Consider the following 27007-nt stretch of genomic DNA (forward strand, 5'->3'; position numbering starts at 1 on the left):
TGTAGGCACAAAAGTTTTACTTGTCAGTATAAATAACTCAACTCTAAAAATCCTGTTAAACTCTTTTCCTCAATGATTTCCTGTGGCATTGAATTCCATGGGCTGATAATGTGCTACTTTAAGACACTTTCTCTTCTGATCATTTCACATTTTCTGCCTGCCAATTTCATCAACATTTCTCTTGTAATTGTGTTATGGGGCTGGGACTGACTGTGGAGGAGTACCAGATCTCTTTCCCCTAACCCTTTCATTATTTTAGGTGGTCCTTCTTATACTCCTGCTTTCTATACTAAATAGCCTTGGTCATTTTAATCATTCTCAATATTTAATCTCTCTTCCACTTTCTTATCCCCTGTCCATGTAAACCTTTACTGTCTGTGGCACACTGGAGCCTGGAGCTGAGACAGACTACCCTGTGTACAGCATCAAGGGGAAAAAAATGTATCACCAAATTATAAAGTCCTAGTCCTTTTCCAATATTTTCTTTAGCAATCCTTGCCAATTTTATTATTTTGCGCAATCATTTCCTTGTTCTAAACTTCCAGCAACACATCAGCTGGCTAAGAATGAATGCTAGATCCTATTCCTGAAATACTCTAGGTAATTTAGATCTCTAGGTAATTTAGATCCCAGCAGCGTGTGAAAAACACTTAGGCTCTTTTTCCCACTCCATATCACTTCACATTTATCTAATTTAAATTGCAGCTGCCACCTAACTGCATTGCTGATGACAGGTTTGTTCAGTCTTGTTTGAGCTCAGATACCAGCTAGCCAGCTAGCTCTCGTTTTGTTAACACTGAATTAATGGTGCCTTTCTTTACTCCATAGAGGTAGAGTGAAGCTAAGGGGATAATGGGTTAGTTTCGGAGCCTAGAAGGTAGGGTGCTAGAGGATTATTTGACCTGTAATTTGCCTCATACAGAACACCCAAGATATGTGTAACCCTTACAAGGTTCTTGTAATATCTTGCCACACAAGATATTTGTTACGATAGTAACATGTGTGGGGAAGAACATGTGTGAAGTTTTGTTGTTTTTTTTTACTTTTAAAATTTATTTAATTAATTAATTTTTGCTGGTAGAGCAGTGACAGGACAGTTCTTAGGTTTCCAAGACCCACTTGGCTTAATCTTGGAATCATGTCTTCATTCACACTTAGTTATCAAAACTTTTCGTGAGGATTTTTTGAAGCTGTAAAAAAGTTGTGTTTGGGTTAGAGGACAAGGGGATGATAGCTAGTGAGATCTGATGCAGGGACTAGCAGTGTACGTTGCATTTCTGTATTAACTGAGTGAAGCACAGATGTTTTAACTAAGTATTTTTTCAGATTTTTTAATTCATTGGAGCTTGAATCTAAAACATCAGCTTGTAGGAGCCTATGAATCAAAAGTGAAGGTAGTGGTCAAATGAAGAAAAGCGATGTAAAGCTATCTGTCTCTGCGTTTTTCACAGTGTCTGTTACCATAGCATCTAAAGAATTATGGCATAGCAACACCTGCAGCTGGTGCTGGCTTTGAGAATACTTCTAAATTCTTTAATAAAGAACATCTGGATTTTAGATTAACAGGCTTTCAAGCCATTCTTATTAACACCCACCTACCTTTTTTTCTTGTGTTCAGCAGAATTTTACACAGACCTGACAGGATTTTGTAGCCAACAAAATGAGAAGCACCAAAAATGTAGCCAGTTTTCATTCTGGGGTCATTGTCACTACTGCGCGGACTGCATGAAATATATGCTCACCAGGTTGTTCAAAGTGTCAACTGAAAGTAACCTAATACAATATAGCACTTGTTTTAATTGCCTGAGGTACTTATTAGTATCATAGTCACTGCTAATGAACTAAAGTGCCATGTTATATTAGCAGCTTGATCAATGATAGTGAGATAAACTGGCAAAATTTGTTTGTGGTTGACAGTTTGATTACCTTTCATATTTCACCACCATGCAGATCTCTGTCCAATTGACAAGAATACCAGGATAGTCAACAGCTCATCAGCTACTTCCATGTTTTCTTTTCTACTAACTTCTAGTGTATGTAAGTAAGACACTGTTTTTCTATAAAACATTAGATGTGGTACAGTACAGTATACTTTTTCTGCTTTGGAAATTACTGGTATTTAGTAAGCACTTGACACAGATTGGGTTGATTGAGGTTACTTTGACATTGTTGCCTTCAGAACATCTCAGGTTTTTAAAGGAATACTGGTTGTTGATTATAAACTCATGAAAAGAGATAGTGATCGGCAGAGATGGATTAAGGTAGACTATAGGGCTTTCAGAAGCCTTCCAGTTCCTAAGGTTACATAGCTCTCTTCATCTCAGCTTCCACTGAAAGGAAAGAGTCAGGTTTTTTTGCCTTTTTTGGAAGGAAAGTCTAAAAAATATAATTTAGGCATACCAGATACTGTCTGAATCTGCAGAGGGCCTGAAATGATGGCCAAAAAGGGCTGCTGGACAATGCTTCAGTCAGTCAAACTGTAGAGACAAGATAACAGGGCAGAGCTAGACAGTGTATGCTGCAGTATTTCATAGGAATCAGACTGCCGTAATCTGTCAAGGATAACAGTGTGGTGATTCAGCTGCTTGTGCTTCGATGCCCATTCCTTTTCTCCCTCACTGCAGATGAATTCCACTCAGCCCCGAGAGACCATCAGAAGAGGAAGTTCTTGGCTGGGAAGATGCTGAAAAAGGAATAGTTGAGCCAAGGCTGCAAGACCAGGGATTGATAGCCTGGATGTAAGAATGAGCAGGAAGCTTATGTTGCCCTAGCTCAACTCTAGCTGCTGCAAATTAAGAGAAATTCAACAGTCATGCTCCAGTGACTGAAGCAAGTCCATCTGGATAGAGACAGACTACCAAACACCAGCGCCAGCTCACACCTCTTTAGTAAATATTTGTAGATGGATTGCCCAACTCATCAAGAGGTCTACTGGAAACATTTGCTCTCCTGGAGCCATAGGAACTGCTGAGCCTAAGGAATTTACTCCTGGATTTTGTAAGTGGATTTTTCTTCAGTCCTCTTTGTGGTGGAAGACTGTTAGGAGCTTTTCTGTCAGCAATTATGGAGGAGTTGCCTTTCCTTGTGAAATACCATACACTTTGAGCTTGGAGGAATACCACCATTAAACATTTTCATGCCAATGGGCTGGAAAAGGAAACCCATAAATCTCAACCTGTGAAGGAGCAACAGTTCAGTTTTTCATGAAGAAGCTCGCTGGAAAGAGAATGTCTGATAAGAAAACAGTCTTTTCAATCAACTATAGGCACCTAAGGAAGTACCATGGATATCCCTAAATGGTATTTCTATCTGCTTTACATGGAATGGCACGGTTTTGCCTCTGCAGGTAAATGTCTTTCTTCATAGTCTATAGAAGAAGCCTGGTTGACAAGCCTAGCCAAAATCCCATCTTGGGCTGCTGCAGTAATCGCTTTAGGATAAGAATGAGCATTGAAATATCCAACATAAAAAAGTAGTATCACAGCCTCTTTCTGAAAACAATCCTGAGCAGTGCTTAAAACACCATCCCTACATAGCAATTAAGCCAACAAACGAAGATCTATAACATCTTGATCCACAAAGACTACATTGATCAGGCTGATGGAACTTGAAGAAGATGCTACATCTCCTATCATCTTATGTAGCATCTCCTCCTGCACTTAAGACTTCCTATGCTGTCCCCAGTACTCCGTCAAGGGAAACCTTGCATTCCTACTCATTGCACTCTTACTGCCCTCCTCCAGTCTGTGCTCCCCAAAGGGGCATGCTTGTTGCAGGACAGAGGAGACTTCCTTCATAAACCACACAACATAATCCCAACTTCACCAGCATCATCCTAGTTGTGACAGATGTTACCTGTTCACATACCAACACTCCACATTATGGAAGACTCTAAGACTACGCTGAGTGTGTACAATGTGGAGACTAACCCTCAGAAATTCAAATCAGCCAACTTCTTTTCATTCTCAAACATAACTTCTCCTTTTGTTTCTGACAGTGAGGGCACAGCTGTGTCACACAGAGGGTCTTGCAATATGGCAGACTTTTAATGAGCCACCTTGAAGAAGGTATTTTAAATGTCTATTCCACCATGCTTATGCTTATACTTATGCTGTACCTAAATGACCCCTTTATAATTTGGAGTCTTTCACTGAAATCCACTACAAATGCAATGTGTCCCCCTGCCTAGAGGTATCTCCTTCAACAGCCCTCGAACCCTTGGTGTGGATCTTTTCTAAACTTACCACTATAGCAGCACTCTTATGGACCAACACTTACTAAACAGACCCATAATAGCAGCTGAACGTCAAATGTAAGAACTGCCAATGCATCTTCTCAACTGTTACAATACCTTGTCCTTCACTGGACCATTACAAGACCTGGAGCTTACATATTCCATATGTAATATACTTTAGCAAGCACATCAAATGTCCACAAGGAAATTACATGTGTGAAACCAAATAACCACTAAAAACCAGAATGAGTGAATAATTGATGAAAAACAGATGCACTCAAAGATCTGAGAAAGAATATTTCTCACAAAACATTCATTTCATTTTTGCCTTTTCAGTTCTTATGCTCAAGGGAAACCTGCAAAATACTTTCAAAATAAGTACCTGGGAATTAAAATTTGTAATGCTATGGGATACCAGAAGTCATGAATTGAGTAGATATATACTAGTTTTATAACACATTATGCCTTCTTTTACCCATGCCCATTAATTCCTGCAAGTTCAATTGATGATAAATTGCCTATCTCTTTTTCCCACAGGAGATAGCTATCTTATAATCTCTTCTGTTGCAAGTGTCATTCCTCTGTTCCTGAGGTACCAGCTGCCTTTTCTCTCAAATGATCTAACTGATTAACCAATTCAAATCAATTGTTCTCAGCTTGTATTTAACTCCAAAGAGCTTTGTTTCTCTTTCAAGCCTGAAGAAGAGCTTGTATGCTTGAAAGCTTGTCTGTTTTGCGCATATATCAGTAATTAAAAAAAAAAAACAACACACCAAAAAACCCAACCTCCCTCTCCTTCAAATCTTGCCTAGCTTAGGAAACACACCTACGTTTTTAGACAGAGTCAATTATATAAGGTAAATCCTATATGGTAAAAGACTGGATATTTTTATTCTGCTTGGATACAGAATGAAAAAGAAAAAAAAAAAGTTCTATCCTTTGAAGTAGGGGCATCCAAAATCATATCTTACCTCACTAGTTGAAACAGGGTGCAAAGATAGTTATAAAGTTAATGTTTATACTGCTCTCCAAAAGACTAATAGAGATAAAATTCCCTAATAATTGCCTCTGGTTGGCTTACATGGACTTTATAAACCATGTGGACCTATATTTGAATGATGCAATTTAACATACACAAATCTTTCAAATGCTAAAATGTATGCAAAAATTATTGTGTAAATGTTACACAATGTTAATCAGTCAGGCCATTCAAACAGCTTTTATTCATCAGAAAAGAGATTTCTTCCCTTTGCAAATATTTCTGAACATGAAAAGAATTTGTTAAACTGGATAAAGCACTCTGTGACCTATGCTTTTAAATAGAGTGAAAATACACATTGTTATTCCAGTGGTTGCACGTATTTGTATCGTTCTGATCCAACTTACTCTTTCTTCTCTGTGGTTTGTTTAGTGATTGGTCAAAACTCCAATATGGTCGACTTGATGTTGTAATGGTTTGGGTAAACTATATTTTGATTCTCAGTGAATTTGGTGGCTGGTAGACATGTGCACAACATTTGGCTGAAGCAGCTGTGGATACAAAGGTAGGTCTATCTGCTAGTTACTGTTTACATGGGGGATATTGGTGTTGGCCTTGGTGGTAGCATCAGTTCTGGGCTTCAAGATTTGAGGCTTGGCAGAGAAGTGTTATCTTGCTTCTGGGGTATAGGGAAAGGGTGAATATTGAGGATCCATAGTGGGAATGCCCTGTTTTGTGCCTTTATATAAATGCTTTTCTTGCCTGCATTTCTCTCTGTAGAGCTATTTGTTTGAATGATTTGTTGGTACTTACAGAATGGGCCAGTGTATAATGCTGTCTAATGCCATCTATTTTCTACATTTCAAAACACATTTGGATAAACTTTTTGGGAGTAAATATAACACCAAACCCTAGCAGTTGCAGCTTAAGTCACTTGTACACAACACAGTCTATTCTTTCTTAATGTAGCTGCACTTACTGTGAGGGAATTAGGTTAAATTTGCAACAGAGAGAGTATGTCGCATTACATTTACAGGTCTCACAGCCTTGGGCATAGGAGAATTGGAATTGAAATACTTTTACAAAAGCAACCTAAAGATAAGTGCTTGCCCATTTTCTCCTTCCCATCTCCTGCATTGACTGCTCTCCTGAGAGAAAAAAAATAGCATTAATTCAGACAGTAATGAGTGTTGTTAGTTGGCGCATCCAAGTCCAGAACATCAAAAAGATGAGCAACATATAAATCCTCGTGCCCTTAAATATGGTAAAACTTAAAACATCCCTGAACTGTGCACTGCACCAGCTGATGGCTGGGATGAATCAGAGCAACCATATGGCAGGGAGAGAGCTGCATGATGAAGCAGGAGGCTTAATTTTCTAAGCTTAAGAAAGGATGTCAAATAGCCGGTAAAATAAATAAATAAGTAGATAAATAAATAATGGAAACTGCCTGAGTTCAAGTGAGGAAGAGTGTTTTGAGTTGGCTACATACACAGGCGTATCATACAAACACACCCAGTGTTTTCCTAATGCTGTGCTCAACTGCTCCTTTGAGCAGCTGGTTGAACACATTGGATATATAAATAACCTGCCCTGTGAAGCATTCTGTGTCTTGTGCTTATGATTACAGCAACAATAACATGTGCTGGTTTGTTGTGGTAGGGTCACCTCTGGTGCAGTGGTAAATCAAGTGGATTTTGTGGCCCATTTGGGATTTTTGTGCATAGGGAGGAATCATTGATCTTATTTCATTGAGGCACTAGAGTAGAATATTACTATGACTCTTAATTTAGATACAGCCTTTGTTGTTTTATGATGACAGTGTCCCTTTCAGAGTACTTTACTGATACAGCAATATCTGTGCTGCTCTCTGGTCAGCTAGCTAGCAAAAACACTAGAGAAAGCCTTTGACATTTTTTTTTGGTAGAGAAGAGACAGACATTTCCAGCTTGTAAGAGTAAGCAGGAAGAAGAGACTAGTCTGACTCTTTTGGTGGTCTAAAGCTGCCTGATTTGAACTTCAAAGACTCCTGTCCATTCAGCTTCTGTTTAAAGAAATAACACTGGAGTTATTTATAATCTCATGAGGAGCTATAGTCCTTCCTATTTACTATGTCACTTTATGGGAAAAGCCTAGATGTACCTCTTCACAATTTCACCAAGTCCTTTTGGTACACCTTGTACAACACTGAATCACATTGATGTTGCTGAAAGGGAGTGGGATGGCACAAATTCTGCCTATTTCCACAACCAGGGAAAGTGCTTCCTGAGCCTGCAGAGCATCTCTAAAAGCACTCCTCTCCCTCCTAGTCACACACAAGTCATGAGAAGGAACAGCATGCTTCCTATTTTCTCCCTGAAACTAAGAAGAATATCTTGTTGTGCAACCACTCAAAAATATTTCCAGACATCCATAACTTTGTCATCTCAGATCCTGACTTCTTTTCTCAAACGAAAAGCAAATTCTTAGGTTTTTTTCAAGGCTATTGTATGGGCCAAGACAATAGAAGAAATATATTATGTATTAGAATAAATATGTATTAGAAGAAATATACTCAAAAGAAACTCAAGATTTCTGAAATGTTTTAATAGCCAAAATGTCCCCTGTTGATGTAGGGTCATGTATACTATGCACCTCTTGAGCTGCAGGAAATATGTTGGATTGGATTTGGGGTACTCATGGCATTTTGAGGAGCTCCTGTGATCCAAAGCCTCATCTATTCATTCCTGCACAGCAAATGCATGGCATTTGCTACCATAAAGAGGTCAGATTAAGTCAGTAGCAGTGTGGAGGAGACTAGCTGACAGCAGCAGTCACCAATCCAACTCCCCCTGTTCTTGGTCCCTTCCCCTCATCGAACAAACCCGTACAAAGAAGAGGCAGAATGGTTTGTGCTTCTCTCAGAAAGCCATTGAACATGAAATGAACTCCTAGTGCCATGCAAAAGTCATAGCTAGCACAACTGTTATCAGGGGATAATGGTCTTTTTGTAGTCAGCAATGGGCCCAGTGCTGTATTTGCTGACTGTGAGCCCCACAGAATAAGGTATAGTAAGCTTATAGCACTATCCATGGCCTGCAAACAGAGGAATGAACCTATGACCCTCCCTCTCTTCATTGCTACAGAAAAGCCACCTTTCTCATGCAGATGTGCCTCTTTTGTTTCCTGGTGTTGGTAGCAATGATGTCATATATTCAACCATCTCATCTTTGCCAAAGTGTGTAGGGCACTCATGAATGAAGGACCTGCAGTGGTTTGAAAAGAAAGTCACAACAGTTGGTCAGAATTGGAGTCCAGCATTATTAAATATCATGTGCCTTGGCAGATGATGGCAAATTCATCTCTTTGAGTTATTGTTAGAATGTGTGAAGGTAGAAAAATGGTCACCCCCACAGCCTTGGGAGCTCTAAAAAAATTTTTTTTTCTTTTTATTTTTGAAAAATACTCTCATTTATTTTTCATTTTTGTGTGATTCAATATCAACTAAATTTTCTCCCCCAAGATATAATGTACTGCTTGTCAATATCAGTTAAAATCACATGGCTACAAAGGAGAGCCGCATTGGAAGTGTTTTCTTTTGGCACCCAGCTGTACTTTTTGATTTATTGTAGCAGGATTGCTTGCCAGTTACCACAGTAAGTAAGACCACATCTGAAAAAATGACAAGAACCTGGAAAGCAAAACCTGTGGTGTTTAATTAAATAACCCTCCCTTTTTTAAAGGAAAATTTAATCCAGGGAATATTTTAAAAAATATTTTGGGAAGAATTTTAGTTTTAAATTAAAGCTGAATGGTTAATTAGTCATTGGTTAAAAATCTACAGTGGTAGGTGGACTTTGTTGTGTTGCACTTCAGGAGGGAATAAGAATCTGAAAGTCAAGTGGGAAGAAAAAAACAGTTACATTTCTATAATACAACAAGGGATTTTACAAAGCATTCTCTTGTTCTATATGCCACGATCCAGACAGAATTAGCATGTTCTAAAAATAATAAGAAAACCTCTTAATTATTTATATCTGCTTACTTGTTTATTAATTAGAATGTGTTTGTTGTCACTGTAAAGACAAAACTCAAATATTTACTGCTACCAAACCTGTCCAGTATTTCAGTTTGCTATAGCAAAAATGGACCAAAGTATGCACAAGCTGTAGGGGAACATCTTTTTCTGCATGCAGAGGACCATATGGAAAACAAACAGAGGGCAGTCAAAGATGTAATAAACAAAATTTATAAACCAATACACATATCTCAGTTGTATTTGTTAAGGCTCCGAGCCTTCACGTATTTATGCCAAGGGACTACTTGGAGTACATAAAGTCTTTTAGTATCACCACCTATGTTATCGCTGGGTGTTGAATTTAAATGTTTAGGTGTCAGTTGCAGAAATGAAAGAATGTATCAGTGTACAGCTAGGTAACAAATACTTTTATTATTTTTTTCTGAAAAGAGTGCCTGCTGTCAACTTATACTTCTTAAAGGTAGGTCAGGTCCTCGGCTGGCATAAAGCAGTACAGCTCTACCGATGTAAATGAGTCTTCCAGTGTATGCAGGGTGAACTTTTAGCCCTCAAGGCAGACTCAGGACAGTGGAGAATACAGCAATTGAAATTCCTGTCCCAGAAAATACCAATCACCATGGAAAGAAAGGAAGAAACCCTGGACTCTGGAGAGCTGCTTTAGGACTAAATCAAAAGAGGATGATAGTACATGGAAAGTGAACATGGATTTGTTCAAATAAAGCACCTATCTTCTCATAACTAAACCTGATCCAGAAATCAGGTACTCCTCTGTGTATGCTTCACAATAATTCACATGGGGAGGTCTACCAGGAAACTCTCTACCACAGGAGAGGATCAGATGCTTGTGAAGTGTGTATGTTCCCACAAAGTGCAGAAGATGCAAATTAATATTAAACTAATATTCTTGGGGTTCAATGCTATGTCTTTTATTACCCAACAGAGCTGCATAGCCATCAGGCTGGCTGCTTTTCAGAAAGGGCGTGGTCAGTGTGAAAGGGCATTTTCCACTCCTTTTTTTCGGCTTTATGCAGCGGAGTCTATAAGATTCCTTTGACCAGAAAAAGAGACTGAAAACAGATGTGACCTTGTCTCCTAATGGTTTGGGCAGTCACCCTGGCTAGTTAATGCTAAATGATGTACAGCAGCTGGGGAACGGGCACAGGCTTTCTGGGTACGGATGTTACCTTTTTTACATTAAACAATCACTGGATAAAACTGCGAAAGTTAAAGTTTAAGAGCTTATGAAGTATACTACCATGCATGATTTAATCTAATAACTCATTCAGGCAGTGGAGCAGTTTGTAGAATGTAATGTTTAATCTGTTGGTTACTAGAAAGTATTCAGTTAGATTCTGGACAATATTAATGAATTAATGGTCTTTTAAAATCTTACTTAATATTTACTCTTCAGGCAGTGGCACTTTGCTTTGAGTGGGTGTTTTACATGGGGCTGAACTCCAGCCTTACTTTGGATTGTGTCATTCAATTAATTGCATTTATTCATTCACTGCAGTGGGCCCACTTGGAGAAGAGGGTCTTACTGGAGGGCAAGTGACAATTTGAGCTCTAGACCCTATTTAAGTTCACCTACCGGTTGAAAATAAATTAAAAAAAACCCAACAACCCACCTCATGTAACATGAATTTAATCTTAGTTTTCCCTCCAATCTGACTATCCGTTTTTCACCATTTCTGATGATCAGTCTCCAATAAATTTATGGTGAAAAACAATCAGAAGCTATCCTTGCAAATGCTGAATATTCATCTGAAATATGCTATCACATTTACTCAGACCTGATCATTAATAACAAAAAAAATGGTGTCTTCTTAGAACTTAAGTTTCTGATAAAGATATTACATCCTGGGGCCGACGGCGCATTACAATAAAGTATTTGCCACTGGAAGGAATGAATTCAAATACTGCAGGTGTTTTCTAACCAACTGGATTATGCCTGTGATTTATTGTGATTGTGATTTATTGATGTCAGAAATCCCTTATTAGCATATTTGATATAAAATGAAAGTCTGAGTGATAACAGCAGCCCAGAAACCAGAGGCTGAAAATCAGAGGTGCTGGAGGAAAGGCTGTCAGCAGGACCTCTAAAATCCTAAATTTTAAGGGCTGAATGCTGCAAAGATTCCTGTCTATATAGCTAGACCTGCATTTTCACTTTATATTTTTAAGAAAAGTATTGTAGTAAGAGGTAAAAGTTCATCGAAACAGTTGCTCATAATTTCTCATTCTGCCTCCTTCCTACACTCAGAAAGAGGTGTATACGCAGCATATTTGCAGCGTGCACACAGCTACAAGAACACAGCCATGGGTGTTCACTGCATTATCAGGGCCGTTGAGTGGAGGAAAGCAGGATCTCAGTAGGGTCCAGTACAAAAATAAGCTAACAGCATTTGCCCTTTACCATATAGTTCATTAGAGCCTATTTTTCCTCATTTTTGCATTGTATTTTTTCTTGTATTGTATTTAATTATTTCAGAACTGTGTATATTTTTACATATCCTCTGTTATCTAAAGCTATAGTGTAAAGGAAACAAAGTGATAGAGCATTAAAAAAATAAATGACACCTAATAGCTCCCAGAGAAAACGGGCAGTGTTTTTACAAGAAGGAAAGGGGAGACAGAGACATAAAATAGAAAACAAAGGAAAGATTTTTATGATGGGTTTTAAAAGAAGAATCATAAAAGTGATGATGGGAGCAAAGAAGTCAAAAAAGTTGAACCTGAATGAGAAAACAATATTTAGGAATAGCAACAGAGAAGAAAATATGCCAAGGTCATATGAAAAGGATGAACCAAGAAAGAAAAGGAAACAGGAAGAGTTTGTTTGAGCACAGCAATTTCTATCACATTGGGACAGATATGCAAAGAAAAAGGAAGAAATGGAACAACAAAACAAAAGAAATACAGTAACTAGAAAAGCACAGATGCACATTCAGAAGCATACATGTGCACAGTTGTTTTATGTCCACTGAAACTACAAAGCAAAGAGAGAGGTTTTGAGGAACAGCTTTTTTTTAAAAAAACAAAACCTGCCTGGCAACTCATCTGACTTACAGAAAGTTTAGCAAGGATGGTAATAAACTGTTAATGTGTTTCTGACCAGTCTTTATCTCTGGCAATAATGTATGGCTACTGCTTTTGTTTGAAAATTTTTTCTGGCTAAATCCTTATACAATAATAATATTCTGTACATAAGTATAGGAGACTGAAAATCCTGATATATAAATGGAAGCTTGCTGTTGTTTATCAGTTGCTCCAGCAAACCAGAATAAATAAATATTTCATGTAGTGCTGTATGTTATACTCAGCACAAGCAAGGTTGCTACATAAATCTCTATGTACTTTCAGAGTACAGGAAGCAGGTTCCAAAACTGCATGGATACACTGCCATAGATTTGGAGCTTACGATCACAGTATAAGGATGTCATTTCCAGGCTACTCCTTATATTATGACACAAAGAACAAGTTTTTCCCTTTTCTTTGAGAGTATGATTTATGCCAAACCCCCAAGTAACTTTGAACAATTGCCTTTGAATACTCTCTAGTGTAGTGCCTAGCATGATGTTGATTTTACATCTGTTGGAATAATAACACAAAGAACTCATAACAGGCTTTCTAAGTGAAATGATAGCCTCAGCCATCTGGAAATAGTTATAAGGTTTATATATATGCACTTCTGAGTTTCCTAGAGTACTCCTATCAAGCATTCAGTGCAAAACTTGAGAGTACAAGAATAATCTGTGTATGCTTGCTTCTCTGTAAGTGTGGCATGTACAGGAACTTCTACATGCCTCTTTTTTCTTTTTCAAAGGGAAAAATTGTTGAGTTCTTTAGCAGTCAATGGCATCCTAAGTAGTCTGTATGTGCTACTGCACAGCATATCTCTTTAGCACTTCATATAAAAAGTTTAATCGAAATCTCTGGGTGCTGACTCACATCCTGAAGCATCACTCAGTAGCCACTACTTCTACCTGAACAATTCCCCAGGCTTGTTGCAGCAAAGACTATCTTCAGATATTGAATTCCCATTTAAACAATGCATAATGGTTACTTCTGTTTTGGCAAGATCATTTTAGTCCAAGATCATTGGACTAAAACCTGGCCATCTGTATGGGCCCTAAATTATTATTTACCTTCTGTCTGAGCAGTACTGTTCTTCTCTCCTCCAGAGCTATTGGTGAGACTGATCTCTGCTCCTGAACAGTCTAAGGTCCAGTGTAGTCAGGGCACTCCTCTAGGAAGTGGAACACATGTATGAGGGGGCCTGATTCAGGCCAGAGCCTTAGACTTCAGTCTCCCCCATCCCAGGCGAGAGTAGGAAACACCAGTCATTGGCTTCCTGGGTAGTGGAGTGATGCTTGGGTATATCCTAATATTGAACAAAGCAATCTGTAGTTGAGAATTTTTCAAAAGAAGGAAAAATCATTTCACAGTTCTGTTTACAGCATCTGGGGTCATTGCTGCTCAACTTAGTTGCGAATTTATGTTTATGTTTTTCATGCTGGCCAGTTGGCCCTTGACAGTGCTTCTGGAGTGCTGAACTTGTGACTATATCTGTGTCAGTCTTAAGTTGAACTTCTGGTTAATTCACCCATACCTATTTTAAGCCAGGATTAAGTTGTAAGGGATGGGTAGGCAATCACAATGTAGCGTCTCAGACATGCAATCCATATGCATGTCCTCAGCACAGTCATTTGTTCCCCTCTGAACACACCTCCCTGGAAGTTAGAAGTGGATCACTTTTGCTAGGCTACACTGTACAGTGCCGAATCTGAATTTCCTGTATCCATTTCCATTTGAATTAGCAATCTTAACAATGAGGTTACCCAGAGCACCTGAGGTGACAGGCCAGGGTGAGATACAAAGCCTCATTGAAAAGGAGCTATCAATTAGCAACCGCACATTTACTATTCAAGCTGCATTAGAAAGTAATTAAATTTAAGCGGTCCTTCATTCAAAGCTGCAGGGGCAAGTAAATAAACTTAACAGAAGCCACAGCTATTAAATGAAGACATATGACACAGGCAGTCAACGGCAGTAAAAAACTTCTAGAAAAGAAACTCTTGCAGAGGGAGGGGGTATAGCAGTGGACTGACCGCAGAGACCTTGCTCTAGACTTTGGAGGCACTTGCTCACGGCATCGTAAAATTGAGTTTTGTTCTTAACAAAGGGCTGGGCTTATAAAACCACAGAGTAACCTCTGCAAGCTGACAGCACTTACTCTCTGGGCACAGGATGAATTTTTCAAGGCGTTACAAGTAAACCATTAGTTTACATGTTCCAATGGATTAAACTGAACTCCTTAAAACACAGGTGAAGTTTCATGGTGTGGGCATGCATAATTAGAGCATCCATACAAGATAACTTCTCTTTGCTGATGCCAGAGGAAGGCAGGGAAATAAGTCATGGTATCTTTGACAAAACGGTTTCATTTCATCTGGGTCAAAGTGCTTTTGTTGAAATCACATTGGTATTGCACGATATCCCAAAGGGACAAGTTAAAATTTCATTAGTGCCAAGAGCATGCACTTCCAAGTCTTAATGTGTTTGAGCTTTTTCATGTTTAACACTGAATTTGCTGGGTTTGAAGATGTTTGTTCATTGTTCATGATAACTAAGCAGGATTATGTGTTGCTTCACTTATTCTACAGCCTATAAAAAGAGTTGGAGCTCTAACAGCTACTGGCTCAAATCAAAATCTTTCATGCCCTTAATTGGGCAATTATTTTACACTTACCCCTTGCAGTGAAAGCTAGTATAGGCAATATAGTTCATGCATTAAGAACTCTTGAGTACATCTGTATAGGTCTCTCTCATCATGTAGATATCTGAGGCACCTTGTGGGGTTTAGTCCCATACTGCTCTGGTCAGCAACCTCTGCCAATGCTGTTTGATACTTTGGCTCCTTCCATGAGATCTGAATCTTCAAAACTCTTCATGGGATCCATCCCAGCTAATTTTACCCACCTTCATATTAGACCTACAATCTGAGCTGTCCTCTAGGCTCCCTTTATTGTCAATGAAGTTTGGTAGATGCCTCTCTTCAGAGATTAATTTACACATTTCCCTAGGACTTACTGTAGATGAATCCTTTCTGTTTCAGGCTAGACAACCTATTTTTGAGCTGGCAAAGACTGAGCCAGAGGAAACATACCCTTGCTCTCCATCTCCCTTTGTGTACTGTGGTGGAAGAAGCTGAAGGTGTTTCTCATTATTCCTGAAGTCTTTCCCTTCTTCAGAATGCAGCTCCTACAAAGAAGGCAAATCTCTGGGAGAAATGCCTGTATTCACACTTACGTTTCACTCCAGGTGCTGGTACAATGGCAGACTGATATGTTCATTTCATCAAAACACATTTTCAACTTGGTTTTTCTTCTTTGTGTTTATAAAACTTTACAATAGTCTTTATGGTCACACAAGTGATCATATTACCTGTTAGCTGAGTTCTCAACTGCCTATCAAGAATTCAGGAAGGGACAGGTTGCATTTCAAAGGTGCTGCTCAGTGATTTGGTAGGACTAACCAGTGATTTGGTAGGAATACTAACTAGACTGGAACTTTGTTTTCCAGCCTTTTTAGGAAAAGCATCCTTTAAAATTTCAGACATAATTTTCCGAACAGATTATTAGATTGTAGCTATCTTGCACTTCATATAGTATGTTTAAAATAAAAATCCTTGCAAAATGCTTAGGTTCAGAACTGTCAGATTGTAACCCTTTAGCTGACATTATCATAATTGGTATGCATAATCTAGAAAATATCCATTTCATGCATCAGAACCCTGACACCATTGTTTCTGGATACCTGGGATAACATTTCAGGATCCTTATGCAACATATAGAAATCTCTGACAATGTCGGGTCATGGATCTTATGTTCTCTTGAACATAGTTATATGTACAAAATCATATTGTGCTCTTTATTCTACCTTTTCTCCTGCTATCAAACCTTTAATTATACTGAAAATATTTATTTTAGGACTTTTCCCTGTGGAATTGAATATATACTGGAAAATTGTCTTTTCTTTATTATTTCCAGATTTACATTTAGTGCAGCTTTCCTCTATCTAAATTTTTCACTGTGGACTCCTGTCCCTCTACAGTATATTTCATCTCTGTGAAACCTGGTTTCAGGCATATTTTCAGTCTCCATCTATTTTCTACAAAAAAACCCCAACCTTTGATTTTTTCAAGATTTGCTTTTAGCTCTGTCTCAAGATTGGATGCTACTTATGTTTATGCTCAAAATGGGAAGCAAGCCGTCTCTCATGCTCCTTATTGTAGTCCAGTCTTGCCTGAATTTTTAAGGTTCCTTATGCTCTCTAAGTTTTGCTTTGACTCTTTGAGATTTGTGATTTGGTAATCTAGTCCACTGAGCACTGAGCTTTCTCTCCAACATGTTGAGACTGATCTGTCTCTATTCTGCAGACTGAAACCATTTTATGTTTTTTTCTAAGCTTCAGGCAAGAATTTCTAATAGTTTTTTCTATATGACTCCTCAGAAATCTTCCAGAAACTAACGTTAAATTATGAGTGCTGCAAACTCTCCTTCCCTGTAAAAACATTGCTTGTGTGACTCAAAAGTCACAGAACTTTTATAAATGCTTAAAGCTATTGCTTCCTTTTGGTTTCAAGTACAAAACTTATCTCTCAAATCTGGTATTCTTTCTGGTCATGCAGGAAATCTTGGGACCCACATCTGATAAAAGGAATTGCTCTTTCTTACCTAACTAGGCTGTTAAACAAATCTAGTGGCACTGCCTTGATAATGCTAAATTTAACAAGTCCTCTTTGTTTATCTTTTTCTCTCAAATGTAAATTAATTTTCATAACTAAACAGCCACTGGATTTCTGCAGCTGTGCTGGAGCCTCTCCTCACTACCTTCTCCCCAGTGGTTGTCTTTCTTACAATTAGGCAGTGGTCTTTTGTGGTGAACTTTATGTTTCAGCACACAATAAAAATAAGTCTTCATCAGAGTAACAGATTAAATAATATAAACATCATAAAAAAAATTATAAAGAGGTAAGTATGTGTCTCTGTCTCCTAGTTAGTCTAATTAACGTTGGTACTGTTGTTAGGGCATTCTGGGAATAAATTTCCCGGGAAAAAGAAAGAGGAAGATATTGTGGGAGGTTCCTGGCCTATCCTTGTAACTTAATAGCACATCACATGGGCTTTGACCTTCATCCCTCTACACGAATTTAGTCTAAAACCTCTAGGTGGTTCACTGTAGCTTTCCAGAGCCCTTCTGTAGACCAGCCCTCAGCACTGATCATGTTCAGCTGCCACACAGCATCACAAACAACAAAATCAGGGAAACCATGAAGCTAAAGCAACATGAAAATCAAAGAAAATCCTACTTCACTGTCATCTGGCAGAGAGTCAAGTACCAGAAGATACTGATATCTTTTGGCTCGACCCTGCTGCCATTGTCAATGTCCATAGGAAAAAAGGAGTTAAAAATCCCCAAAGCACACAACGTTAAGTGTGACCTTTCAAAACAACACTCTTAAAAAGCTGATGGCAATTACTGCCTTAACATTACAGCCGTAACTGTGCACATGCCTCCACATTAAACAGAAATCAGAGGCACCATTAAAGCTCAGGTATAAATATCAAATTCCCTGTGGATTTTTATAACTCTTTTTAGTATTCAAATAATTTTTTCTTTTTATCTGAAATCCTCTAGGTCTGTGATGCCTTAAAACACTTAATATATTTGACATGACACATTATTCTGTGTCACTCTCTGTTATACAGGCTGCTTCTTCAACTTGTATGACACAGTGTCACGGGGAGAGACATCAAGAGGAAATATGGGAAAGGAAATATGCATTTGAATTTCACCAGGGTAGTCAGGATGTGAAGCAAGGACAGGTGCATTGTATGTATGATAGTCTGCAAAGTAAGGTCCTTGCACTAGACAGGAAAAGGGACAATTTGGGGGTGGTTGTTCCACAGTCTGAGACATCTGTTTTTTAACTATACGGGACCAGAATGTCTAAAATCATCATTCTCCACAGTAAGGCCCCAGTTTTTTAAGGGTGCTTAATGCAAACCAGTGGAAGTTGTTAGGAGCCAAACTCTCCCTGAAAATGCAGACGCTCTATCTAGAGGCTTAAACACATGCTGAGTCCCTTTGAAAATTTAGCCTCTTTTTTTCTTTTCTTTTCTTTTTTTAATCAAAAACATGCATGCATACAAGGGCAAGGCAAGTAGGCCAGGCAACAGGGCTGCCTTGTGATGAAGTATAAATCAGGTGTCCAGTGCATCTGGTTGGGCTGTGATATCTCTTTCATGAAATCACTGGCACCAGGGTGGCAGATAAGGAGTATGAAACAGGAAATCATTGCAGGTTTTGTTCTGTGATTTGCTCTAGCGATACCAAGACAATATTGGCTGCATTCCCACAGGGCACAAATAATGCAGCAGTTCAGGAAGCCTGACATTAGTTCACAAAAATCTGATGATACCTGCCAAATTTCCCAGTGCTGTGATAATGTAGCTCCAGCCAGCTGCTCAATTTACTTCTTGTAAATCCCTTTCAAAGTATGAAGGAAAAAAAATCCACAGTGGGCAATGTCCAAACCCAACCAATCTCTTCCATCTTTCACCCTGTAATGTATCCAGCTGAGCTTTGGAAGTGAGACTGAAGAAGCTATGGCTTTTCCAACCTTTAGTGTTCCCTTGTCAACCACTCACAGAGACCTATAGTGTCTTTATGCTTCCAAGAGCTCCCAGAGGCAGATGTTGGCCCAAGCAGCCACTGGAGTAAGGGTGGTGCTGCCCCTGTTAGAGAGAGCATCTGGATAAGCTCTGCCATACCAACCAGCAGTATACCCCATATCCATTGCCAGAGTTTTTGGGGAAACTTATGAAGAAATCGCCAGGTATTTACTGCCTAGGTGCTTCTAGGCCCACACTTTGAGCATGGGTATTCACAAGCACTATGAGCATATGAGCACTATGTAGCACTATGCGCTACTACTGAGTGGGTTAAGCTTGAGATCTGTATGTGATTGAAATGAAAGGGACCACTCTTACAAGAGCGTGAATGGAGTTTGCTTTATCTTTCTGGTCTCTGGGTAAGTTTGTAATCCGCTCCCCCCTCTTCACCCAATTATATGTTTGGTTTTTCCTCATTTTACTGTATATAACTAAATCTCTTTGTTTCCCACATACAGTGCATTTCATGACTTGACTCAAAGCCTTCAAGAATGGTGGTGACCTAGAAAAAGAGTTGCTGAATAGTACAAACCCATCAATTTTGATTATGGAACATTTAGATTTCTCTAAATGACATCTTTTTTTTTCCAGCTGAAATTTTTGTCCTGTTGCAAGAAGGAATGTAGGCACATGTCTGGAATTGCTGGCATCCCATCAGCCTGTCAGATCAGCAGAGCTTTGGCTTGGCTTCTGACATGCAGAAGTGCCAGCCAAATGTTAACTGCAGTATACTCAATAAATCTGACCTCTCGGGATTTCCTGCGAAGGTAGTGCTTGCGCACAGCAAATCAGACACTTCACAAAGCATTGGACTCAGAAGTATAAAGCACAAGTACACATTTCTATCCAGGAAACACTGGAAGAAAATGTGTGGCTGCTCTACCACTGCTTCACACTCTAGGACCACCATCAGTCTGCAGTGTAAATGCAACAATTCTGTTATCTTTGGCAATGCACAGGAACATCCTAGTCAAGTTACTGAAAGAGAGGGCTTGTGAATTGGTTGTGCCTTTTATCAGGCATGAGTGCAGAGATGTGTTTGCAGATGGCACGAGCACTGTTCAGAGTGGGATGTTACCAACCATATATCTAAAAAGAGCCCTAAATCCCTTAACAGACCTTAGATTATTCACTCGTTTTGCCCTAAAAGTTTGTATTTTCTCTGTGTGAATAGCATAGAGTCGATACATGCAATTTTGTTACCTCTTCTTACTAGTATAACAAACTAATATCAAGCTTTGTAAAACTAAAGATTTATGAAATTTAATGAATGTTAGTTCAGCTTTAAAGTAAAACTGTTACAATAATAATGACATTTTATCAAGTTGACTCTTAAATCTGGGATAGAAAACCTCATTCTGATTTGAAACTAGGCATGCAAAATTCTCAGGCAAAATAAAAACAATTAAAAGTCAAAAGAAATGGGCTATTTTTGAATGATACAGCTAAATTATGAAAAAACGTGCCAGTTTCAGGCATCATTGTGAAAAATAGAAAATATAATTTGGCAAGGGAGTGGCTCATCATATTGCTTTATTAGGCTTTTCAGTCAGCTTTCCATTTTCAACATTCAGAAAGTTACTTCTGAGAGAGCACAGTAATGTCATACAGATCACTTTGTAGGTCTACTGTCACCAAAATGTGTAGCAAAAAAGAGTTACTTCACACTGCAGGTGCAAACACTGTTTGAAAAACTGTCTCCATCTGTTAAATGAAAACAAGTCTGAATGAAATGGATTAGAATGTAAATTGTTTTAAATACCCATAAATTCTTCCATACTCTTGTAACTATGCTGATTATCCAGAGGAAACCTCCTTGTCTTGTAAAGTGTTTTTTTTTTAACAACTTAATATCTCATGGTTCCCAGGTGGGACATTTCAAGACAGATTTTGAATTAGTACATTTACTTATAGAATGGATAGATATGCAGAAGACATACTCTAGATTACATCTGCAGACCAAGACTAGGTTGTGCTTTAAATCAACTATAGATTGTCATGCAACAATAGTGTACTCTGTGTCTTGACAAACTTAAAAACAAGGTAGGCATCATACATACGGCTTGAGATTTTGCCCCTGAAATCATTGGCCAACTCCCCCAAAAGATCCCCAACTAATCCAATTCAACACCTTAATTAATTTAAATATAAGCTCTGCATTCCAAATACAGCCACCTCATCCCAAGGTGATAGTACTGCAAATTCGAAGGAACTGAATAACAGATTATTAAAATCCAGGCAAAATTTATTATAATAATTCCAGAATAATGCTAAATATCTTTCCTCAAACTTTGCAGAAACGTCCTCATTCATTTTCAGCATGATTGGTGCAATTTTCATTCTAAAACTATCTTTCCAATAGAAATGAAAGAAAATGATTGGATCAAGTTAAAATAGGATTTAATGACCATGAAAGAAGTCTATAACTAGACTGTGGAAGAACAATTTACTATCTCTTCAAAATCCACACTAAACTGTCTATCTGCCAACTCCCTTAACATAGATTATATATAAATATGTGTATTAAAAAGAAGTACCTAAGGGTTTGCTTCTGACAGGTGCTGAGTGCCTGACAGAAGAAGCTCAGAAGCTGTCAGTATCCTACTCAAAATACATGATTTTCACAGACAGCAGAATAACTGTGAAAGAACATTTCTAACATCTAATAAATACTAGTTTACCAACTTTACTGTCTGATATGAATTGAAATAAGGCAACATTGTTTATACATAAGAGTTTTCCTTTCTTTTTTCTTTTTTTTTTTTAATTTAAACTTTGAATTTAGAGACAGAAATCTGTTTAAGGTTAAGTAACATTTTTGTTTGTTTCTTTGTTTTTATGTCCTGTTTCCCACCACTGAAACTAGGGGAACGGAAAAATTATCATGAAATATTAATTTGCATCTTGGCCCAGAGTCAGGATTTGACTGAGATGCAATGGGAATGTTTCTTTTGACATCAAACTGGTTCGGAGGAAGTCTCTGGCTAACCAGGTAGGGATGTGTCTCCAAACTTCTGCCGGCCCTTTGAACTATAATCAAATGCTAAACCTGGGAACTTCAACTTTTGCTATAGCATTGGTTAAAGCACTACCAAAATGCTAGTGAATACTGTTGAAAAACTTCTTCAGACATGAAAACCAAATTATTAACTCTTTACACTTATGAAAATCAATGAATTAATGTTGTCTCCAAGGTTCAGCTTTTGTACTTCTGGCTCATTCAGACTGCAACCTTACTATGACTGAAATATAGAATCAAAGAATCATAGAATCATAGAATAGTTTGGGTTGGAAGGGACCTTTACAGGTCATCTAATCCAACCCCCCCTGCAATGAGTAGGGACATCTTCAAGTAGATCAGGTTGTTCGGAGCCCCTTCTAATCTGACCTTGAATGTTTCTAGGGATGGGGCATCTACCACCTCTCTGGGCAGCCTGTTCCAGTGTTTCACCACCCTCATTTTAAAAAATTTCTTCCTTATATCTAGTCTCAATCTACCATCCTTTAGTTTAAAACCATTACCCCTTGTCCTATTGCAACAGTCCCTACTAAAAAGTCTTTCCCCATCTTTCTTACAAACCCCCTTTAAGTACTGAAAGGCTGCAATAAGGTGTCCCCGCAGCCTTCTCTTCTCCAGGCTGAACAACCCCAGCTCTCTCAGCCTGTCCTCATAGGAGAGGTGTTCCAGCCCTCTGATCATTTTTGTGGCCCTCCTCTGGACCCGCTCCAACAGGTCCATGTCTTTCCTGTGCTGAGGGCTCCAGAGCTGGATGCAGTACTCCAAGTGGGGTCTCACCAGAGCAGAGTAGAGGGGCAGAATCACCTCCCTTGACCTGCTGGTCACGCTTCTTTTGGTGCAACCCAGCATACAGTTGGCTTTCTGGGCTGCGAGCGCACATTGCTGGCTCATGTCCAGCTTTTCATCCACCAGTACCCCCCTAAGTCCTTTTCCACAGGGCTGCTCTCAATCCCTTCATCCCCCAGCCTGTATTGATATTGAGGATTGCCCTGACCCAGGTCTAGGACCTTGCACTTGGCCTTGTTGAACTTCATGAGGAACTTCACATGGGCCCACTTCTTGTGCTTGTCCCGGTCCCTTTGAATGGCATCCTGTCCCTGACATTGCAGTGATGCAATGTCAACTGCACCACTCAGCTTGGTGTAGTCTGCAAACTTGCTGAGGGTGCACTTGATCCCACTATGTGATTGGTGAAGATATTAAACAGCACTGGTCCCAGTACAGACCCCTGAGGGACACCACTCAGGGGACATTGAGCTGTTGAGCACTACCCTCTGGACGTGACCATCCAGCTAATTCCTTATCCACTGAACAGTCCACCCATCAAATCTATCTCTCTCCAATTTAGAGAGAAGGATGTTGTGGGGTACTGTGTCAAAGGCCTTACAGAAGTCCAGATAGATGACATCTGTAGCTCTTCCCTTGTCCACTGATGTATTCACTCCATCATAGAAGGCCTTTAGATTGGTCAGGCAAGACTTGCCCTTGGTGAAGCCATGCTGGCTGTCTTGAATCACCTCCCTGTCCTCCATGTGCCTTAGCATAGCTTCTAGGAGGATCTTCTAGGAGGACTTGTTCCGTATAATTGCTTTAAAGTTGCCTTTGCAGTCATGTTTACGTGTTTACCAAGTCAATTCCCAAATCCAAAATAGTTTTGTGTGTGCATGTATGCTTCTTTGTTTGTTTGACTATTTTTGTAAACTGTAGAAAATAAATTTCAGATTGCACTGACAGATTACATCATACAATTTATGCAGAGGAAAGTATTCAGACAGATTTTTTTCTTCAGATTAGATATGTGTTTATTACAAAATCTTGAACTGTCTATGTGCGAGACAAGGTAAAAAAGACAATTCACACAGTTTAAGACATTCCATTTAAATCTTAGTGTTTAATTTTATGCAGATTAGCATGTAAACACAGATAAGTATAATAAGACACAGCATTGCTGAAGGCTACTAACATTTTTGCGTACTGAGAAAATTAACTGGCACTACAACAACTTTGTTGGGGAGTTATGCCCAAGTAACTCCCAGCATATATGATTCTGAAATAAAAGTGACTTTATCTGGAAAGATTATTCCCCCTCAGAAGCAGAGTAATTATTCTGGAACAATATCACTTTTATTCTGGAACCGAATGTCTGCACTGGGGAGTTATTCCAGAATAGTTAAATTATACCAAAATAGCAATAATGGAAGTTATTATGGAATAGCTCTGCCGGTTAATTTCCCCTGTGTAGTGCAGGCCAAAGGTTGAGTTACTCCAGAATGTCTTATACATAATTATGTGATTGATTGCTGTAGAGTAAGAGGGGTTTTAAAAGGTAATGGCTCCCATTTAGGACAATTCCTCATACTGCTCCTCCCCCCCCCCCCCCCCAAATAAAATCCCAGTTAATTAAGCCCTGCAGCTAAGAAAGCTTTGAATAAAAAAACTGAGTAAGTTGCAGAGCAGGACATTAAATTATTGTAGCAAATCACATCCAAATTAGAAGGAACATATACAGTTGACACTATCCTGTTTACTGTCTCATACATGTGTCATGCATATTGGGTTGTCCTCCTTTCCATTCACAGTGACAGCTGTCATCATACTCGGGAAACAAAAACCTCTTGTATCTATTCTTACTAAGCTATGGCTGTTTCAATAGGTTTCACTTTGTGTCCTGCAAAGTGTGAAAAACCAGGGAACATCATGTGAATCTGCCTTTCTGAAACAAGCCTTACACTTCATGCCTCATCTAGCTAACAAGAAACAGGGGAGGGAGAAAAGAGGGAACTTCCAGCACTTAAAACAGGTACTTAGAGGTAACTAAATGGAATAAACTGAAGGTCTGTAGATATGTCAGATCTCAGCTTTGTAGGAAGGCAACACAATAAGGATAAGCTTGTCGGGTTTTGTCAAGCCTCTACCTAAGGCTCTTCTTTTCCTCTCAGTCATAGGAGCTGGATAGTTGGGTGAAGTCCAGGACTTGGACTTCATAAAAACTAAGGCTGCTCCACACAATTAGAACTGTGGATAGTTTTAAAATAAGAAACATCCACTTGTACTCCAAGGGCTTACTCCATTTTGCTGTGGTGTACACCAGCTGTAGCTTAGTCCCTCTGACTCCCCAGGGTTGTTAAATGAGCAGCAGTGGCAGGGGCACAGTCCCACTCTGCAGAGCTCTGTCATGGCTCTGGAAGCCTCTGAAAGATTTATGTTAGCTACGCAGAAAAACAACTCAGAAAAGGTGAGTGAGGGGAGAGGTGAGGGGGAGCTTGGTGGCATCTGTGCGTACCACACTGGAAAAAAACCCTGCTGCAACAGGCTGCTCCTGAGTCTGAGATCTAGGTGTTTTGACTGGTGTGCCTAGGTGTCTTCCCTGCTCATGCTCTGACATGGAAGCTCCCCTTTCTATGCCAGGTAGTCTATCCAGGTAGTCTAATCCTTGCAGACTATCTGTCCTTAAGCCCTTCTTTTATTTGCTGGCAACCCGCTTGCAGTATGTTAATGCTTTGTTGACACAAAGTCTTTGCTGGCTGTCATTATTTTTAGTGAGGATTAGCACTATGAAGGAATGAAATCTCACTTGCAAGAGATAGACAGTGCATACCCACAAACATGATGCATGTTTTATTTTGGAAGTCACATTCTCATCTGTTCCAGGGTGTTTTTCAAGTAGTTGGATTAATCCTGCAAGACCCAAGAACCTGGGATTTTGTGATGGCTGTGACCAGCTGTGTGTTTAACAAATGAACCCTGGAAACGTGCTTTGTGGTTTGGAGGCCTCTGATTTTCAATGGTGAATTGAGTGCCCCTGTGTGCTGCATTGTAAAATTTTAGAATAGCTAAGAAAAAGAGTAGAAAAAGCTAATCATATTTGTCATCTACAGTTCTCAAGACATGCTTTTGCCCAGTTAGCAGGATATATCATTTTCGAGCTTTCAGATGGCTGACTTCAACTTTGTAGCCTGTCAGCCTATGAAAACAAGATTTCGGTGATCACGCTGTCAGCCTGTGTCTATTTGTCTATTGTCCTATGATAACTTTTGTACACTTCAGCTGATGTCAACGAAATATAACCGAGGAAGCCAAAGTCTCCAGTAGAGTGGTGTTCCTATGAGACAGGACCCTATATAACCAAAGTATTAGCTGAACCCCTAGAGAAAGTAAGCAGAAAAGAGAGGTACTACATGTGTGAGAAAGGCCTCAGTAAAAGGTTGTGCTTATTTCACCCAAGTAAAAATCAGTTATGACACACAGACATACAGAAAACCATATTTCACCTGAAGTATTTGTTTTCTGTTTCATTTCCCTGCATCTTTGGTCTGCCTTTTTTTTTTTTTTTTTGTTAATAAAGGCAACAACAATGAACTTAGTTATCAACAAAAGGATGTATCTTGTTGCTTGGATGGCCACTACTTTTGCCAAAGCAAGGGTCTAGGAAGACCTGCAAGGCTATAGGAACACATATGCAATGCAGTGGCTCCCAGGATGGGCTGGTCTGTCAATCTGTGCTACCATTAAAGAAAGCATGCTAAGTGTTACTTGTGGTCTTCAGGAGATTTTTGAAGGGTTAAGATCAAGTGAATCAAGTGAGATCTTCAAGGACTTATTCACGTTATCTGGCACCAAAGTGAAGTGGTCCAATTATTCTAAATGGGAGCTATTGAGTGCCGAGCCCTTTGGAAATCTTACCCATCAAGAAGCCTGATACATGGACAAGTCCGCTCCATAGTCTATGTTAAATTTCACTTAGTTTTTGTCTTCTTTATATTTGTCTCACCAACTCTGTGTGTGCAAAATGTTGAGTGTGCACATTCCTCTCTCCATTCCTCCTCCCAGAAAGTCAGGTAAATTGCACATGGGTGTTCCCAGCGATGTTCTAGCATAACGTTTATAAAAAATAGATGATCTATGTTACAACTTTGTCCACTATTTCTCATACAGTTCATCAGGATGATGGTAACAGAGGGTACTACTGTGGAAAACACCTGCTGTTTGGCTTTTCCAGTAATCTGAGCTAAGGAAA

This window comes from Ciconia boyciana, chromosome 5, assembly GCF_034638445.1.
Source record: "Ciconia boyciana chromosome 5, ASM3463844v1, whole genome shotgun sequence".
Taxonomy (NCBI): Eukaryota; Metazoa; Chordata; class Aves; order Ciconiiformes; family Ciconiidae; genus Ciconia; species Ciconia boyciana.